The 20,358-nt window shown below is 38.2% G+C and overlaps 1 protein-coding gene across 2 annotated transcripts in view; it reads left to right on the top strand.

Moving 5' to 3' along the window:
- PLEKHG1 (pleckstrin homology and RhoGEF domain containing G1) overlaps window positions 1-20,358 on the top strand; it is a 136,181-nt gene that overhangs the window by 57,033 nt on the left and 58,790 nt on the right. Inside the window, exon 1 of one of the 2 annotated variants that reach the window (XM_027796932.2) lies at window positions 11,676-11,771. The exons of the other annotated variant lie outside the window; for it this stretch is intronic. The gene's annotated coding sequence lies outside the window, so the exon portion shown is untranslated. Of the gene's footprint in view, window positions 1-11,675; window positions 11,772-20,358 lie in introns of those variants that run through there. 2 annotated transcript variants of the gene reach the window in all.

The raw sequence follows: 20,358 nt of genomic DNA, 5'->3' as shown, positions 1-20,358 counted from the left end.
CTGCCGATAACAGCGATTCTAGTGTTAGCATAGAGAAAATCTAATCTTAAAGTACTGATTGCAGTAGAAATCAGCATATTTGGACTCAGTACTACGAAGTTCTTGGAATAAGACATTTAAGCAAGTGACTAACTTTCAATAAATGAACAATTCATAGATTTAGAGAGGTTGACATGCTCACGGCTAAGTGCTTGTGTTACAATTCTGACCTTGCAGGAGAAGAGCTATGATTTCATGATACAGCTAAGCAGATTTATCACTAGTACTATAAGAAGGAAGAGTCCCATTCTCTAGTCATGTATTCACCTACCTCTGCCTGCTGTGACCTGGCATGCAAACCATGATGTTTCAGGAGCAAGACCAGCAGGAAAGTAATTTTTTTTTCTTGATTTTTGTTGGTTTTTTTCTTGTTTGTTTTGTTGGGGTTTTTTTGCATCTGAACTGTTTAGCCATTTACGCACCAACTTACCATGGAGCTTTGCTGCTAATCATCCATGTTGGTTATAAATATTTTGCAGGGCAAATCATACTTGGTGCAGTGAATTTACCCAACTTTATGCAAGGTAGATGTAAAGACTGCATTCAAGATTACTTCAGCATTTAGTGAGCTGTTCTGCTTCATGCATGCTGAGGAGGTAACTGTAGCTCATTTTCCCTCCTCCATGGTGTTAACTCTGTGGTAATGAAATAGTGGAGCTTATGGACTCAAGCAATAAAATCACTGCCTCTGAAGTAAATGAGGGGCTATTTCTCTTCCAGCCAGGGCAATGCAATACTTTTAATGCCAAGCTGGGAAAGGGTGTAAATGATAGCTTTATGGAGAACAACAGGCACAGCTTGCAGAGGGAAAGTGGTGTTTTCACTGGTTCTTGGGCAAGGCTTTGAAATCTGGATCTGTTTATTTCCTTGCCTATAACACTTAGGAGAGTTAGGAACTTGCCTAAGGAACCTGATAGGAACTTGACCGTGTTCTAGGCAAACCATAGGGAAGAATTTAACTTGTCATCTTAGGGGATTTTCCTCTTTTCTTTCCCTCCTCCATGGTTAGTTAGTACTTCATGATGTTTCACTCTGTCCATGACCCTTCTCGGTTCCGATCATCCCAGATCCCATTCCAAGGTAAAAAAAGAAGCTGCTGCCAATCATACCTTTATAAAGTACTAACTATCCAGTGTCATAAGACTCTTTAATGCCTACTGCTTGTATTGTTACAGGAGATGGCTGGCTGCAGCTGGAAAGAGGTAAGTTCTGACTAGGACAGAAAACTGAGGCTCGGTGGCTGGGTCTTTTTCAGGTGAAGCTTCACCCATGCTGTAACACAATGCGTTTGTCAGAATGTTGACTGTTTTGGTTGAGAGGTTATATTACAGTGATAGTTACTCTTTGATTATGGATTTACATGACATGGTTTTCATACACAAAAATAATCTCAAAAACATTTTTACAATGATGGATTCTGCAACTCTCAAGCCCTCCCAGGTCTCTTCCACTTGAATTCAAGGGAGGTAGCATCATGGTACTAGAATTCAGGAGAATCTGCTGTACTTGGAGATTACAATCCAAAACAGAAAGCATGAATCATACTGTCTTTAGCAAAAATAAATCTCAGTATCATGAGCATAAGGAAGGCAGGTATTATTTTACTGACAGATTAAACTGTCCCAATTTGGAGGTGTCAACGGGCAAATACACACAGAGGAGGAAAAAAAAAGTTTCTAGGGGTTTCCTCTGAAACTGCATCTCTAAAGGGTGCAAGAAAGGAAACCCTGCTGTTATTCTATAATATATATGTGTCATATATAGACACAAGAGTCATCTATATGTCATATACAAGAAATTACATAAAATCATGGATTTGCCTGTAAAATACGATACAAATGTGTGGTCTTTTCAGAAGTGCTACCTTTCAAACCCCTGGGACTGTATTTACCAATGATTTGGTATAATTATTTGGTTGCATTTAGGATGCAGTGCCCAGACTGGCTTATTATTTGTAAAATGATAATTAAATAAAACCTGTGGTTATGATCTGTGCTCTCCAAACCTCTATTCTGTCTGAAGCAGAACAAACAGGAGCTCTCATTTTAAGGGGTATTTCTGGTGGATTTTAATTTTTTTTAAAACTATTTGCTCAATGGTTGCTATAATCCTGTTTAAAAGTGTTCTTTTTTTGCTTACTCGAGCATGTTCTGTCTGGCTACCATTGTTTCATCCTTCATTCATAACTGAGTAACTTAATGCTGAAATCAAACAAGTTTGAGTTTCAAACCCAGACAAGGTTTTTCTGTCATTCCATTTTCATTTTACTTTGTGCAAACAGGTAGTACTTTTGTTGGCTGTTCTGTAGCTAGCAGTTGCATTAAAAGCATTTAAAGCCGATTTTCGTACAGAGTAAACATTTTGTGGTTAGAAGGACTTAATTAGCTCAGGTGCCTTTACTGCCAGTATATACCTCCTTATCTTGAAAGTAGTATCCACCAACTAATCCTTTTTTTATGTTGAGCTTTGGAATTTCCCTTGAAATGCCTTTTTGTAACCTCTCCCAGTATAAATGGGAAGTGAACAGACTGTCAGGTAAACACTGAGGTTGCAGGGAAGCAGGTTAATAATACCCATGAATATAAGTTTCTTCTCACCGGTGGCAGGTTGGATGCCTGTGATTAATCTCAGAAAGAGTGCCAGAGGTGTGCTTATTCCTATGATATGGTTTGTTACCTTTGTTGTACCATTTTACAAAGGAATCTTTTCTTGTGTTCATGCATGAGAGGACTGAATTTGTTAATCAAATGTCCAAGGCTATGTTTTCAGTGCTTAAAAGGAGGGAATTGTTAAACCACAATAGCTAATTTGCGATAGCAATCTCAATGTGAAATCCTAGTGGGCAGGTAGATTTATTCCTCTAAAGCAAGCTGAGATGACAGTGTATTCTCCAGTTCAGTATGAACAAAACAGTAGCCTATTTCCATTTTACAATGATGGAACTAACTCAACTTTACTCCCCTGACATAAAAAGGTATCGGTTTAGTTGGGTTTTGGTAAATTCTGAGCCTCATTGTGAAATGATCTTTCTGATTATGGGATTAAAGGTAATCCTAGAGAATCCTGATAAAGATGGCTCAAAAAGAAAATTTGTAAACCCATTGTATTCCATTTCTCAGGTTTCTGGTTTTACAATAGTTATGTTACTATCTATATGATTGAACTGACAACCGGTGAATTGAGAGTATCACATCATAGGAGAAGAATAAGGAGTATGGCAGTGCTTTCGCCTCTCCCATACTGAGGGAAAATGTCCAGTCTGATGCTTTAAAGGTAGTAGCGATGAGAAGTCGAGTCAGCCAGAAGTAAAGAAATACTAATTTTGGCTTAGCCAAAATGCCGTACCTGTATGGTAAAAGAGGATTGTAGGCATCATACCCACCCCACGAATTTGGGTGGTTTGCTATTTCAGATTGGATCATGGTGTATGCCTTGCTTATCAGAAGAAAATAAATTCTGATTTGGCTTGCGTCTGTTTTGTTTTTCTTCTTCAAGATACTGCAGCAGCAACAGCAGCAATATTGCTATTAGTATGTAATGGAGAAAATTGGGCTGGGCTAAGATGTTGTGTTTTCCCTGTGCAGTGGAGGATAATTGTCTCTTTTTTTTCTCTAATACTCCTTGTGTTCAGGGTCTGAAGAAAGGATTATGGGTGCCCCTGTTTGAAGAATTTTTTTGAGATTTAGGGGGGCTGCTGGGAATTGACCCTCAGGCAAGTGTCACAGCCATGGACACAGATGTTTTGACTGGAAGTGATCAGGCTCCAGCTGGCAGGACAGTGCAAGAAAAATGCTGCTTTAGACACAATAAAAGCAAGTGCTTGTGAATATGTTATTTCCTACTGTCAGTTTAACATGTAAGGGTAGTACAGAATATGCTGGCTCAGAGGCATGTAACTCAGAATTTAGGGTTGACTTGCACAGATCAAAGACAGAACTCAACCAAAAGACTAGTGCAGATCTTGAAAGATCAACTTATTACTTTTTCTATCTTTTTAGGATGTAATAATTGACAGATCTGAATGTAATGCTGATCAACAGTAAGATTTAAAAAGAATGATCCAGTTCCAGGGGAAACTCGGAAATGTAATAGTTTTCGGGACCCGGTCTCTTGTGGAATGGAGTCGGAGATCTTTGTTTTTTATCAGAGAAAGGGTCATAACCTCATCAAGCATTCCCTCCCTTCCTCATGAATCCCCAAAGGTGCAGTACTCTTAATTGCTTTTGGCAGAGAAAAACTATGAGGAAGTCAGGGTATATGTTTTATGTTACTGTCATTAGTGTGAGCTAGTTCTTAATCTTAAAATTACAAAGACATATGAGGATATATCTAATGCAGTTTCTATTTGTTTCCAATCCTCTAGGTTCTAGAAGGTAAACGGTGATAGATACATGCTTAACTTGAAGAAAATTTAAAATACTGTAAATGCTTAAAATTCATGATGAATAAAATTGCCTATTTCTTTACAAAATTGGTGAGCGTCTCTGCATGTTAGTGTGATATAATGTAATAACGACTGTACTTAACAGTCCATATACAACACAGACTATTCTTCATATATTTATACTTGCTAGATCTGTATTAAGAGTAACTTGTAAGGTGTTACTAATCAGTATAGCAACTAAACTAAAAATGCAAAGCCTAGTTTAGCATTGGGTCCTAATTTTTGTAAAAAGACTTACTCTTTGCTGTCTTGATAGTATGACTCTAAATCATATGTTTATATTCTATATCTAGACTATATTGATAGTATATGCTTAATTTAGCATTAAGTATAGTCCAACAACAATGGCGGGGACTTGGTGGTCCTGTGGCTGCTCCTCCTGTAAGCTGAGCAATGTTAAGAGAGCTGGTAGCTCTCCTGCTGTTACATTTGCACCTATGTGTTGTAACTGTGCCTGCTCAGAAATCCATAGCTAAGGTTGTCACGTGACCGTATCTGTCTTCCTCAGCCAATGCTGCCTTTAATACATTGGTCACTGGCATTTCTGTTTATTTTGGGAGATCCCTGTTGTATTATTACTCTGTAAAAATGCATACCTAAAAAGAAAGCAAACCCAACCAAATAACATTTATCTGTAGGATAATACAGTTCATAATAGAGCTGTGGTATTGTCGCAGTCTAGGTGAGCTGTCTAATAGTGATGGGAGAGCTTTTAATTAAAAAAAGGGAAAAGAGTGAAAGTATTGCTAGTGAATTAATGCACATACAACTTCTAAGTAAACTCATCTAGGATATGTTTAATATTAAATTGAGGAATTCTGCTTAAGAAGATAGGTGAGATTGCTCTGACCTTCATTCTTTGCTCACAAGTACAAAGTTAAGCGTGTGTGATAAAGATAAAAGTACGTATTGCCCTTTGCTGAACTGGGCCCAGTAGCAATATTTGAATGTGATGGCCAAATCCAGGGCTGTTCAAAATAAGCAAAACTTGGAACTGGGTCAGGTATTACCTGACCAAGGTTTTTTTCCTTTTTGATAGGCACAGCTGAAATTCAAACACTGCTTCCTCCACATTCTTGAGATGTATTAGAAAGGTGCATGAAATGTGTCAAATAACTAATTTTTGAACAAGTGTAATACAAAATCTCCAAATTCTTGGATGCTGATTACAATACTGAAAGGAACAAATCTGTTCCTGGTTGCACAGGAAGGAGCTGAAAACACAAACCACGCATTTACTTGTGAATTTTTGTTCAGGAAGATGTAGCTCATTTGCATAGTGCTGCCTGAGGGAGCGAGCTGGAAGATGATCAAATTAGTATTCAGTTTATTTGTGCAGAGGCTTCGAGTGTTACCACTAGGTCAAGTTTATTTTCCTTTTTTGATCAAACTTGCTGCAGAACTGAAAAGTTAAAAAGCCCTATGCTGGTGGTGAGAAACAAGCTGCCTCCTTTGCTCCTTCCCCTTTGCTGTCCTATTTCCTTTTCCTCCCATCCAACCCTAAAACTTTCAATAATTACTTTGATGATTGAAATTTTGGAAATGTTCCCAGTGGTCCAGACCTGCCAGGACTAATTAAACCCCAGAATCTGACAGTTTTCTTAATTTAATATTGAGCTTTGTAAAGCCTATCTGAAGATGTGATTTCTATTATCTCTCTAGGGGCCCTGACTCACTTCATACTTTAATACGATTTCTAGGGAGTAAACTTACTTTATCTTTAATTCATGCAGCTCTGAAGTTTAAAAAGAATTAATGAAAAACCTGCATTAATTAGTCTTTTTTCATTTGCTGTTTCCTCATTGCAAACTTCGGTCAGAACACATGAAGGACAGGTAGTTTCCTTGAAGCTTAAATGAACAGGATGCTGGCCCCCACCCATGAAGTATTTTAGTTGGGTTTGTGGCATGTATTTTAAGAAATTCAGAGGAGTACGTAGCTGGTGATGTTCATAACTGCTGAAGTTAGTTCTCTGTATTTTCCAGGAGCTTTCTTTTGAGTTTACTGTTTGGCATGCATGGAAGGATAGCCCCTGTTTGACAAACATTGATGGAACAATAAGTTGTAGTTATTATGCAACTTAGTGCTTAGGTGGTACATGTTTTGCCCTCCAATACAGCTAGAACTTATCTTTTAATGCTAGGATAATTTCAAATAATATTTAGACTCTTTATGAACATTTTACTCTGGTACCAACAATATAAGCCATAGAGAACATGACCAGTGATGGTGAGCAATACAGGTATGTTAGAATATGTGGTAATTGAACATTTGGTGTGCCCTGCCCATTGAATAACTAATTTATATTTCTAGGACCTAAACTCTTGTACTCTTCAAAGTTTTAAATTCTATTTAATAGGAAGGTCAATGTTTATATTACCACATATTCAGCACATATCAGTGGCTGATTATGATGTGTGGTGCTTCACCCTTAGCTTATTGACTAACGTTATATATGTGTGAAACTGACCTAATGCAATACACATGAATTTGTCTTTGCTAGCAAGAAGTAATATATACCCTTGGGATTTCCTTAGTTAATCTGGAACTCACTTTTATTACAGAGGTTAACTCTGTGCTCCAGACTGAGGCTCATATTTTAAGTGTTGCTTTTGTTCAAAATAGTCTTAGAAAAAAAGACACTCTCTTGCTTATGTAGCTGCACGGCAGAAATGTTTTCATTCTTTACCTCTCATTTCTACTTTTTCTAAAGATTTGCAAGCTTACAGTTTTGGATTAGGAAAAGTAGTACTTTAAGTAGAATAATAATTTAAAAAAAAACGAAAAACACCAAACCCAGAAAACAACTCTTTGTCCCTCCATAACCGTGTTTAAAAAAAAGAAAATCCAGTATTCCTACATACCACGGGGAAAGAAGTTAGGCTGGTATATTTTACTCTGTTTTTACTGAAGATATCTCTTCAGTGGCTTCTGTGGCTTTGGTGCTACTTGGTAACTTAAGTAACTTAACCATGTGTCTAGAAGAGAGAATAAAGAAAGAAATGCTGTATATGTAATACGTGCATTTAAGAAGTTTGAGAGGGTGGGGTTTTTTGTTTTTAAATTATTATAGGTTATATAATATCCAACTAATGAATTTCCTCTTTTGTTGGCAGAAAATAGAATTTTTCTTCCCATTTCACTTGCCAGATTATGTCAGTGTAGGTTAGTGATGCAGAGTGTGTGTGTGGTGGTGGCGACATTGCTATTTTAAGAAAGTATTTTCCATCAGTCCTTTGTGTAGTCTGTACAGGGAGTTTGAGTCCTAGCCATAGTGCAAATTAGCCAAGCAGCATTTCCCGGACAGCTTATGGAAAGCAATTCTGGAGGATTCCCAAACTTAAATAACTGAAAGATACTGCTTGATGTGCCTGCAGTTCTCTGGAACTGGAATCCAAAGCTGGCAGTGGAATAAACACACTCCCCAAGGAGGCTGAAGATGCTGCAGAGCAGCAAATGGGGAAGAAGAGTTTTCTCGAAGGATGTTCTTTTTTTTCTTTTTCTTTTTTTTTTTTTTTAAATAAGCAATATTCCTATTTGAGGCCTGCAGTTATGGCAGGTGTCCAGCTGTGGTATCAAAACTGCAGTTTTAAAATTGGAATGAGAGTATAGCTCTTAGCTACTTGTTAATCCTGTGCTGAACGTCTCCAAGAGAGTAACCAGTTACACAGCTTCACAAGTGCAGAAGTAATCGTGGTGGAGTGAAGGACCTTACTCTGCAGACGTGTTTCTGGACAATAACATTTCTAGACTGTTTGAAGACAGCAGTAGCTAATTATCTGTTACTTGTTGGACTAGATGGGAACTATAACATATATAGAGTTATGCCTCCAGTGAAAATGAATCTGCATTTGCTGTAGGACGAGTTTCTGGGGTAAGCCTTTTCCTTTCTTTTACCTTTTCCATCTTTCTCACTTTTCCCTGCTTCCTCTAAAAGTTTTCACCAGTATTTGGTGTTCCTATAAGACCCTAAAACCAGAGAATCTTTTCTTAAAACAAACAAACAAACAAAAAAGAATGAAAAAAACCACCAAAAAAACCAAAACAACAAACAACTGGTAGTGCTGTTCTTTAAAAGTATGTATGACACTTTTTTTGGTTTGTCATTTTTGTGTCGTGGACCAGCTATGTAATGTAATACAGTAAGCACTTAATGACTGTTGAGTAATTTAAAATAGGAAGGTTATTGTGATACTTCATTTAATTTTGAAGGTAACCTTAATTTCTAAGAATGAAGTAGCAAGAAAAATGACAAATACTTATAGTCTGTATCTTCATACCAAACATTTCCTGAGGCAGGGTTTTCCTGAATTGGTCCTTGAGTCTAGCATAGCTGGGATGACCAGTCCCTTTGGCTATTGCAGCGTGTTCATCTCAGTGTGCCTGTGTTCTGTCATCTCAGTGATGTACCCAAATGTCCTTAATTCACTGCTTGAGTGGCAAATATTAAATGCTGTGGTGTGGGGCTGTTTTGATCATCATCATAATTGCATTTTGTGTGGGTTGACATAGCTGTACAAGAATGCAAAGCCATGTTACAACACTAAGTTTGTTATTCCTGGGTGTTTGATTTGCCATTTCTTTTTTGGGGTGTGGGGGGGTGGAAAAGGAAGATACAGATAGAAACTGCAGAGTTTGAGTGTTTCAGAAATGCTTTATGCTGAATCTTTACCGAAACTGTAGTAGTGCAAAATATCTTGTATTTTTGTGTCAGTATAATACCTTGTTCCTGTCACTGTTAATGTTTTATCTCCAGTGATTGATTTGTGGAAGTGTGTTGCACAGGGGCATGTGAAAGCTTAAGCAGTTGTTTTGTTTAGTCAAAGATCAAACAGGTTGTGATCTCAAATACGGCTCTAGTTTCATTTGGGGATTGGAAGATTTGCTCTCTCTAAAGATCTATATAGCTTTGTTAGCTATAGAAAAAAGTTATTTAGTCATTTTACTAAAACCTTTGCAGAAGCATTCTTCCTTTACCTTGCTAGCAGGCTTTCAGTGCAATACTTTAGCTTTCTGTGGTTTGAAACAAGTCACTCGTATATGCTGGCTTTGTAAGTGCTCTACAGAAGATGAACTGATGTAAAATTATACTACTTGTTGTGGGAGAAAGTGAGAAGAAAGGAAAAGGATGCTTTTGGCACCACCCGAAGGAGATGTTGCACTAACAGGAGATAAAAATTCCCAAACTGTACCTCTGAAGCCACTGAAGTTTACTGCAACTTGGTTTTGTTTGAATCGTCTGATAGGAAATAATGTCTTTCCAGAAACCAATGTGTTGTGTGTTCGTTTATGCATGCACACACGTGTGTTGTTAGATTTCATAATCCCAGTTAAATCAATGGAACTGCATGCCTGAAGCTAAGCTTTTTATTTAAATGGGAATAAAAAGAGGAAATGGTCCATCAGCCTGCCTGTCTGTCAAGTTCTTTTCTTGGGCTTTTTAATTACCCACAAGACCTTCCTAAAGGTCCTCTGTAGGTAAGGGGACAAGCATGTATTCTAGTTGAACCTGCAAAAACCAGCATCCAGTCTTAAGGACAGCTGTGCCTGATGGTTTGTGCAGGTACCTTTGTTCTCCCAGAGGTTTCCAAACACTTTGGTGCTGCATCAGAGGGTACAGCCCTCTTCCCCCTGTAGCCTCTGGGCTGTGTACTCCCTGCCGCTCCTTGCCTCCGGCATGAACAGTCGTGCAGCTCGACAGTTTGAGCAGGAGCCTGATGCCGGTGAAAACTGAGCTCTGTGGCTGCAGATCATTACTCCTGTTGTAAGCACTGATGGGGCTTGACAGTATGTCATCCAGAGTGAGAGCAGAGAGGCAAGCTCACAGGTGGGCTTAACAGGGATTTAAAGTGACTCTGAAAGAGTGTCCTGAGACTGAACTAGTCTGAAAATTAAGAACCTAAATTTATTTTGTTGACTGTTTATAACTTAGCATTTAGTCTTGCAAGGTTTTTGACTAGTATATAAGACATAACAGTTTTATTACAGCCTACCAAAAGGAGTAAGAAAATATTTAAAGAATATTTTTAATATATTATTTTTTTGTTTTGAAAAGATTTTTCCTATGTCTTTAAAGCAGAGAGAGAAAAAAAACAGCAGATGAAAAATGCATTATATGATTGTTTCCTTCAGGGATTAATCTCTTGAATGACAAGAGCAAATATTTGGGGAGATATGTTTTGCCTGTGTATGATGTGTTTTTTCACAATGCTTATAAATATATTTAATCATGTTTGCTAGCAATGTCAGGATACCTAGTGTATTTCCACCACCATGTTTGGATTTTGAGAATGATCTAGAGAGTACACCAGTTATTATAATCCTGAATAGCTTTTCTAATTCCTTTATTTTTATAACCTAGGGCTTTCCACTGCACTGAATACTTACTGACCTTTAATTTCATTTACTGGAGGGTGGGGAGGAAAGAGGAGAAAAGAAAGGCCTTAGGAAATCCCTTTCCCCACCCTGCCAAAGAAGGTAACTTTTTTCTAAGTCTTGTTTGGGTTTAAAGAGTGCAAGCAGAGGGAAAAATAAAAATCATTTTACGTCCTTCCTAAAACCCAAATGTTGAAAGCAAAGTATCAAATATTTAGGAGCATTACAAATTTGATACAACCTCAGTAATAAATGAGTGTCAGGTGTATAAAATGTCTGTAGTCTCTACTGAACAACCTTTATTATGGTACATGATTATTTCTAATATAATCTATTTACCATTTCAATAATGCTTACTTAAACTGGGTATTTATTATAATGAATTTTGCTTTGTATTCATAATGTATATACTAAATCATGTATCTGTTAAGATGCTTTTCTTCCTACTTAGGGATCATCCAGTTCTCCCACATTGAAGTATGCAGTTGCTTACTTTTTTACTGGATTAAATCAATCCGCTCCTTTATTTCCATTTTAAATCAATACCAGACATTGGATTTAGTAATACCTCTTTGCAGTGATCCAAGAGTTGAGTTTACCAGCTACTTTTTCTACAGCTGGAGAAAATCTATTTGTTCATTTCTTAACCTTTTGACATATCTGTTTTAACAAGCCTGGCTGGTCTTGATGGAGGATTGAAGTATAGAGTAACAACTACAGAAGGAAACATCTCTGTTGTTATCTGAGTATAAACTGAGCCTAATGCAATGAGGAGGAGTATGCTCATATAACAGATTTTTACAGACCAACCCCCACCCCCCCCTGCAAAAAAACCCTCAACAAACAACAAAAGAGAGACCCTCCTCATCCTTCATGTGATTGCCTGATGAATTTTGATGTCCTGTAATACAAGGTAAATTTTTTAAGTTTTATTCACATATCCTAGACATATGACTGTAAAATTGACTTGCAATTAGTTAAACCATTGATTCTTCACTATAAAAGCAGGCTCAATAAAGTTGAACCTATCCTTTCATCCTGTTCATGGCAGCAAGTAAGGCAAGTCTGAAAAGTCAGGACTACTGACATTTGTGTGAAGATCCTAAAATGTCCTTACCATTGTAAAAAGTAGGGAAATGTAGGAGTTTAAAGCATCCAGAGAGGAATAGGTTTACAGGATTTGCACGTTAAGTGTTTTCTGGTGGCATGCTGTCTCTGACCCCAAGCTGAGGGGCCGTCCCAACTCATTAGTGCATGTAGGTGTTGAAGAAAGAAGTAGTTTTATCTGTCTTCTAACTTGGGCTATTCTATCCATCAAACCCTTAGGTTTCGGCAACTTAACACCAATCCTACTTTTATTACATGTAGGAAGCATAGCATATTTAGCAAAACTCCTTAACCTTTTCTGTATTTTCCCAGAAAAGGTGGAGGGTTGTAGTAGTGTAGTATGACAACAGGTCAATTTTTTGTCCCTCTCTTTCAAAATAAATTGTATCATTTGGCAACAGATGATTATTATATTTTTAATGTATAGAATGCATAAATATATACATAGAGTTGAAAGAGTTGGGGGTTTTGTCTCTTTATATAATTAAAAAAAAAATGCCTCTTGAGTATGTTGCAGTGCTGGAGGACACCACAGGAGTTACATGTCATATACACCTGTGTGAGATGGCTTCTACACTACACTTAGGAACAGATAAAGGTCTATCCACAGCAACAAAAATATCCAGATGGGCATAATCCTGACTCGGTGGGCTCCCTAGCTGAGGCCTTTGTTGCCAGCAGGACCATGAAGCTGTGCAGGAGGAGAGCTGCCCACGCCCTAGCTGGGGAATGCTGGCAGAAGATTGGTGATGGCCACCTATCTAAATGTATTTGATGTGTGGAGCAGACAGACTTGTACCAGCAGCGTAAGGAAAGAAGCTAATCTCACACAGTGGAGCTTTCTTTTGTGCTAGCAAAGTGGATCACGGCCTCTTTAGGCTTCTGCTTGTCAAGGCTTACACCTAGCGTTCCCGATGCGGCAGACAAAGACCTATGGCAGATCTGCACTGAGCAGCATTTAAATTTTTTTGTAGGCTGTTAAAGGCAAGGACTCACAATTGTTTTCACAAGCTAAATCTCTGGCTCCAGGGCCTGTTTTCTAAAGTTACTACTCTTCCAGCTTCCCCTTGCTTGAAGCCCTGAGTGTTTAGCATTGACAAGGGGCATCAAGTCTGGAAACCCTCAGCAAAGGGCTGTTCTGAAAATTGGGGCCTAATTCCCTTGCTGTGACACGGAGCTCTACGTGAGAAGACTGTCAAAGATCCCAGACTAACTGCAGTGCTAAAATTTCATTATGTATAATCTCTGCCTTCACTGTGGTGCTGTACTCCCATTTCTTAAAATTGTACTAAATGCCTTGCATTTCAAGTGGGAATTTCTGATGAGCTATACAGCTGCCATCAATCAGTATTAGTTTTCCAGGCAAGAGCACAAGTAAGTTGTGTCATCAGATAATCAGAAGAAGCACAACTGATAATTTTTTTCTTCACTGTGGGTTGTTTTTCATCTAACCAACCTCATGAGATGGACTCCAGGGTATCAGCTGAAGTATAAGTCTCCTTTTGCATCCTCTTGCATGAACTCATTTGTTCTGAGGACGGGAAAGGATAAATCATCCACACTGAGGGCTCAAGACTTATGTCCATAGAGAAAATGGGCCAAAGCCACTTAATTTTTATGGCGGGTTAGAATATAACTTCTTTTTCAGAAACTGTTTATCTAATTTTAAAGCTTTAGATGTAGATATTAATGGGATATCAACTGAACCTTTTAGGTGGCCTAGCATGTGATTGATGCGGTACATCCCCGTGAGAAAGAGCAGCTTGTCTTTTAAGTGGGTAAAAACTTACTCTCTTGGGCTACTGATACCTAGTTAGTAATGAAAAGTTGGGGTTTTTTTATAGTACTAGGATGGTTTTTCTAGTTTCTGACTTAAATACAATAAATATTTCCTTAAAACTCATACGGGAAAAGTCCATGGCTAAGCACTTTGAAAATCTGAAAATCCCGAGCTGCTTGCAATACCCCTTCTGTTCTGCTTTTGCAGGTCTGAAGATTTTTTTTTTTTTTCTTAAAATGAATCTATTTCAGATGAGAATATGGAGTTGCCTAGGGAATTACCTTTATTTAAACTAACAGTATAAGCTCTCACTTCCCATGGCCATTCATCTTTGTAACAAAGGAATAAATGAAGGGGGCAAGTGGGAGTGCTAAGGAGAGATTCCTAGCTACATCACTATGTGCAGAGTAATATTAGAGGCTCAAAGCAGAACCACTGCTATCAATGATAGGTTCCTGTATCAACTATGTTAGTTTGAAAAGAGAAAAGCAAACATAAGAGAAGGAATGTCAATACAGAGGGAAAACGGTGAGCCTCCAGTGTAACATACTCAGTGCATACTCCATAATTGTTTTCCTGTTTGCTAATGGTGATTATCAGGTCTTTTATCTTAAATACGCTTCTTGCCACCTCTGGATGTGAGAGGCAGAGTGCTGACACAGTGGGACTTGAAGTTTGAACTATCCTTTTCAGGGTATTTGGAACCTGATAACAAACCCCCTCCCTGGTCCCTCCAATAAGAAACTGGCAAATCCCTATGATATTTGTTTTGCTCACATCCCTGTATGTCAATGTTAGCATGTGGCTGTTAAGAAAATTAATAAATGGGAGACAACAACTCAAAACTCTATAGATTGGCAGTGGTGACTGGTTAAGTGTTGAGTGTGTGGGACTTCTGTTCTAGCTTTCCTAGGCTTTTATCCTCCCACATTACGCCCCAGGCAGTATTCTTCCAAGATAGAGCTATTGATAGATGCAGAAGTATTAACAACAAATTATCTGCAGCATCGGGACTTTCTCTTTAATATTCTTCTGACACAGGAAATCCTTCCTCCCCTAGGCATGAATAAGTTATAAATAAAGCACATATAGACAAAACCAATATATGTTAAATGTAGTGATTATATTGGATTAGAGTTTGTTTCTCTACTTCTGGAAACACAGTTTGTGTTGATGCTGTTTGTCAAGTCCTAAAAATGGCTTTATGTTGTTGTACCTCAAAGGGCAAAGGGGAATACTGGCGCTGAAGCCCCTTCTTTTTAATTCCAGTGGATCTGTGCTGTGCTTGTGAGAGATGCTTTTATCCTTACAGCTGTGACTCCACTGTCTCTGGTAATTTTGCCATTGAAGATCTTTTACATCTGGTGAACCATTGGCAGCTTCTCTTCTTTCCACCAATGTGCATATGAACGTCACACTTTAGCCACGGAGCTCTTGGGTTTTGATGTTGCATTTTTCTGACTTGAGGTCAGGTATAGCAGTTGCCATGCGAAAGGCAGCAATATGATCACAGTCAGTTTAAATTTTCTTGCTGTGTGGTGTTCAGGCCTTCAGCAACCGATGCCTTTGTCATTGTTTTCAAAGAACTTTGTTCTAATTTCATCAGGAGGGGAATGTTTCTCCCGGATTGTTTTTCTAACCTTCAAAATATTTTGCAATGAATTTCTAATTGGCAGGGTCTGTGCATAGTTTAAAGGTTTAAAATGTTTCAAGTCCTTTAGTCTTAGATTATAAAGAACATGTATTCACTGAAAAATCACTGGAGTGGAAGTTTTAATATCTTTTGGTGCTCTATTAAGTGATGCAGATCAATTGGAAAAGGCACCTGTTTTACTCTCCTGATGCTAGTTGTGCTGGAGAGGAATATTGCCATTCTTATAGCTCATTGTACTGAAAGATAAATGCTTTTGCTTGCAGAGATAACTAATTTCATCTATGGCTGTATATAGAAATTGATGCAAAAGAAGAAAAATGATATGGAGGGGAACTGACATCCTTCTGTTTTGCTGAATAAAGTTAATGAAATTACTTGCAAGCCCTTATTCATTTTAAATATCTTACCGAATAGTTACGGCTGATCATCTGATTGCATTCTGTTACTGATCTAAATTACACAAACTTCACAAATATTTTCCCAAAATCTTTGTTAATAAACCACATCAATAGCAACAGAATTTCTATACAACTGCAAAAGTGAGGCGCTTCTTACTGAAGTTCTGCCTACATGAGTAACAAATTATAGGTAATGCCAAAGGGGGAGACTAGGAGAATGCCCAGATAAACTTCTTTTAACCTGTGTCTCTTTGTAATAAAATAATGGTAGTCAGGGTTTCCAAAGAGATGGGGATTTGAAAAGTGAGCATGCCAGCTAATAGCTGTGGTAACAGGCTGAACGTAGTGGAATAATACCGATGTAGTGGCCTCTCAGTGTGTCTCTGCGCCTCAGACCTCAATAGTGAATGCTCAGCATTGTTTGGCTGTGAAAAGTCTCAGAGCTCTTGGGATGTCGGGGCAGACTGAGGGAAACTGATTTTCAGCATGGAGCCTTCTTTTAACAGGGCTGGAAGAAGCCTAGGGGCAGTTAGCCATTCCTCCCTGCTCTTTTACTGGACCAGCTTCGTGCTTGCAGGTGGCGAGTTCCCTGCAGGGATCTTCCAGCTCAGTGGTCTACCTAAAGGAGAAGGCAAGGAAGAGAGGGGAAGGGTTTTGTTTTTTTCCCTTGCCTCTTTGTTTGATGAGTTTCATGGTTGAATGTTAAGGGAAAGCTTACCCTGGGGGAAGTTAGAAGGCTACATTTGAATTTAAGGAAAAGCATGGGCATAACAGAGGATTTGCAGCTTAATGTTCTTAATTTGATCACAGGTTTTGGAAGAAAAGTGGTTTACTGTGTGACGTTTTTTAAAAATAAACCAAGACTCTCGGTAAATCGTGAGAATGGCTCTTAAATGCTACATCATGCACTGAATTACTGTGTAAGTTCCCATGTTTAGAGGGTATGTAGTTAAACTTTTGATGTTCTCTCTAAAAGCAGGAACAACAAAAGGAATTGTTTCCTAGCACGGCTTGTAGGGAAAACCCTGCAGTTCTATCACAGAGTCAATACATTCTCCCTTCCTTAGCCCCCACACTTGCTCATTTTAGACCACAGTATTTGCCTTTGTGGCCAAGTTTCTCCAAGTCTGGGCTGTGTTTTGTATTTGAGATATTGATTTGGGTCCCAGCTCTAATATTTAAATAAGCAGGGGTTTGCTACCCCTTTCTCACAGAAAACAAGCAAGCGGAAAACCCAAACAAGAGAAATGATGGGATTGAATGTCCCTGTCTGGAAGGGAGATACAGCGCGAGGTAGAAATCTGAGAAAAATTACTCCTTTAGCTGTACTAGCACTATTTAAGTAGGCGTTTAAGTTTGTTTTCCCTGTCTCTGATCTAAACACTGAGAAAGCCCGAGTTGTTTACTGAATACTGGCAGTTGTTTGGGCCATGGGGATGAATTTAGATGTTGTTTGTTATAGTTAACAAGCAATCTGAAAACTTGCCAGTGTAAAAGTGTTTGAAGGCTGCAAAAGAGAATTAATATGGTACTGACTGTAAAAGTCAGAAAAACGAAAGGATAGTAGGAGGCAGTTGTTATCTGATGTCTTTTCATGACTGTTTTAAATTTCTCCTACCTTGCTGTAAAACATATAGTGGTACATTTTTTTCAATGAGATTTCATGTCCTTCTCATGTTTGTATTTGTAAGGGTTTTTTCCCTCCAGATTGACAAAAAATTGCATAATAAATCCCAAGGTCAGTAGAAATCTGAAGATCTCTTTCTACTGACTTTCTTTGTTGGGTGTTATGTGTGTATAAAATTCAATTAAAATACCTCTGAATAGGAATGTTAGAGAATTTTAATACTTTAAGTCCATAGGATTATTTTTCTGTAACTGTTGGTAAAGAAGGCATAGGGGCTCTGCAATATATATATAGATTTAATAAAATTCCTGTCTTTCTGGTTTGAATTAAGCACATTATTGTTCTAATAAGAAGAAAGTGCAGAGAAAGGCTTATGACTCAGTCAGTCAGTTGCTGTGAATTATGCACCAAATGTTCACTGCAAGCAAGTCCAAGCCTCTAATCTGTTTGCTTCTTGCCCTGTGGCTTCTGAAGTGTGACTCTTGGCACAGTTAATCTTGAATACTGATATGTTGATAAGTGTTGCAGGCATTAACACCATCTGTACATGGGAGCAGAGGCTCCACTGCTCTGTACACTGAAACTGCAGTGATCTCAAATAATCTGAATTCCTGCTTCACTGTTTTGCATACAAAACCTCTAAGGAAAGTATTGCCTGTTGGAGACAGGAATTTTGTTTTTCTCAATGGTTTGTCTTCATGAAACGACAGCTAAAAAGTAGTAGAAAGCATTAACATGCACTGCAGAATGGCCTTAAAGCAACTCTGAAAGCATTATGAAGCTACTTCATCACAGACATGGGTCTACTGGAGTGGCTTTCACAGAGGTATGGTAAAGCTTAATGACAAGGAAGAGAGAGGAGGGGTAGAAAGGTAATCAAGGTAAACAACAGTCAGGATCATCAATAGAAAACAAAAAAATGCAGATTTAGGTTGACTGCATTTTTACAGATGTTGTGGCAGCAGTAAGACACCTTGATTTTTCTGCTGTGACCAGTTGCTTTGTTGCCATTTAGCAGTCTTAGTCTTCCTGACCTCATTTATGTAAAATACTGTACTTAAGTGTAAAAGCAATATAGTGAGAAGAGCTGTGGTATGTTGTACTCCTTTGAACTTGAACACCTGCTTGGTTTCTTTTTATTTATTTTCATTTAAAGTGCTGCGAGATTTCAAAATGCTAATTATTGTATGCTGCAAAAAATATGCCGCAATCATTTATTATGTCCTGAGTTCCTTTAACTGTTACTGAATACCTTCCTATTAGAACTGGGATTCTGAAGGAGCTGTCAGCTTACTGTTGTAATGCCAACTTGAAAATAACACCTAATGTTCCCTTTTAGCAGAGTGGGTGTAAGAAAATGCCTGATGACTTCAAATGCCAGAGCCAGTCTGTGGTGAAGCCAGACCATAAATATGTCTTAGTTCCAGCCAGGGTAGAATTTAAGGATTCTTCTCCCTAAGATGTAAACGTGAATACTGCTTTCTGCAGCTTCCATTTTTATTCAAGAGAGGAAACCCAGAAGAATTTTTTTTTTTTTTTTATTGTGAATGCAAACATCTGTTAGTTTGATTATGGGGTTACTGTTTCAGTTCTGTTTCAAAATTCTAGTTGCTAAACTTCCAGAGGTGTGGAGGAAGTTCCAGTAAGTGTCTCCAGTTCACAAGAAAATGGGAGAAATCATTTAGCTGGACTTAAAAAAAACATCAATTATTTAAAGCTTCTGAAACTCACTTCTATTTGGCATCTAATAAAATCAGCTATTACGGAGAGCTGGCTTTTACAAAATGTGGGTGTTTTTCAGGCAGTATTTTCACTGGAAATGTTTGGAAGCCAACAGAATGTTCAGTGGCAGAAGCAAACAATAGACTGATAAAATTAGTTTAAAAGAACTATCCAGTGCTAGTTATTGTAGTTAAGAGTTCTTGTTAATTTGGAAGAGGGGAGTTGTACTTTGTGGTCACACAATTACTTTTTTCACCGTAACTAGTAAGAATAAGTCCTAGATGTTTCCTTGTACTGAAACTGCACATCCCTCTCTAAAGTTTATTTTGCCTCATTTTACATTGTTAGCTATGAGACAGTTAACATTTTTTGATCTTAAAATCATCCCAATGTTCTTTGTGAAGCAACAGCCGTCTTATGCTGTGTTGGGGATGCCTAGCCAAGACCTCCAGTGTGCTTGTGCTGCAATGGGCTTTGAAAGGTTGTGAACTTCAGCAGTAACTTTAGCTGGGCTAGATGAAGTTGAAAACTTGCCTTAGCAGTAGGATGTTGGCATGACAGGACATTTGCTTGGAGCAGTAGACTAGTCCAAGAGAAGCAGAAACCAGATGTGATGTCCAAGCACAGTTACAGTCATGTAGTATAGGGTGGAAAGACACTAGTAATGTGCCAGCAGCAAGGCCTGATCCTGTATGTGGGTGGAAAGGAAGAAGCCATGTGGATTTTCATTCAGGTCATGGCACTGAAGTTTGAACGTAAAAATACGAATACATTCAAGCAGCATAATGTTGAATACTTACTGTTTACTCTTCCTCACTAAATGCCAGTATGGGCAGAAAAGTATGTGAAGGCTTTGTTTGCATTATCATCTAAGGTGTTATTCCTCCGTATACATTTACATCTGTGTGTCTTCACTGAATTCTCATTTGTTGCAATTTAGAATAGAATAAAATAGAACTGGGCCATCTTTTTTAAAAGATAAGCAAGCCTTCAGAATTCACAAGGAGATGGAAAATAATCCTTTTAAAAGGCCTATAAATGGAGCATTGGATCCATATACTCTATTTGTGTTGCAGTACATCAGCAGCATGTGATGGCTCGTTCCTTTTGTTAGGTGTCTCTGCAGTACTGTGTATGGATTAAATAGCTACTGCATTGCAGAGAGTTATTAATACATTACATTGCACTTTCAGTGAAGATGTCAGTGTGTCC

This window comes from Falco peregrinus, chromosome 7 (assembly GCF_023634155.1).
Source record: "Falco peregrinus isolate bFalPer1 chromosome 7, bFalPer1.pri, whole genome shotgun sequence".
NCBI lineage: Eukaryota > Metazoa > Chordata > Aves > Falconiformes > Falconidae > Falco > Falco peregrinus.
The sequence above is the reverse complement of the archived record's forward strand: the minus strand, read 5'-3'. Positions and strand labels throughout refer to the sequence as shown.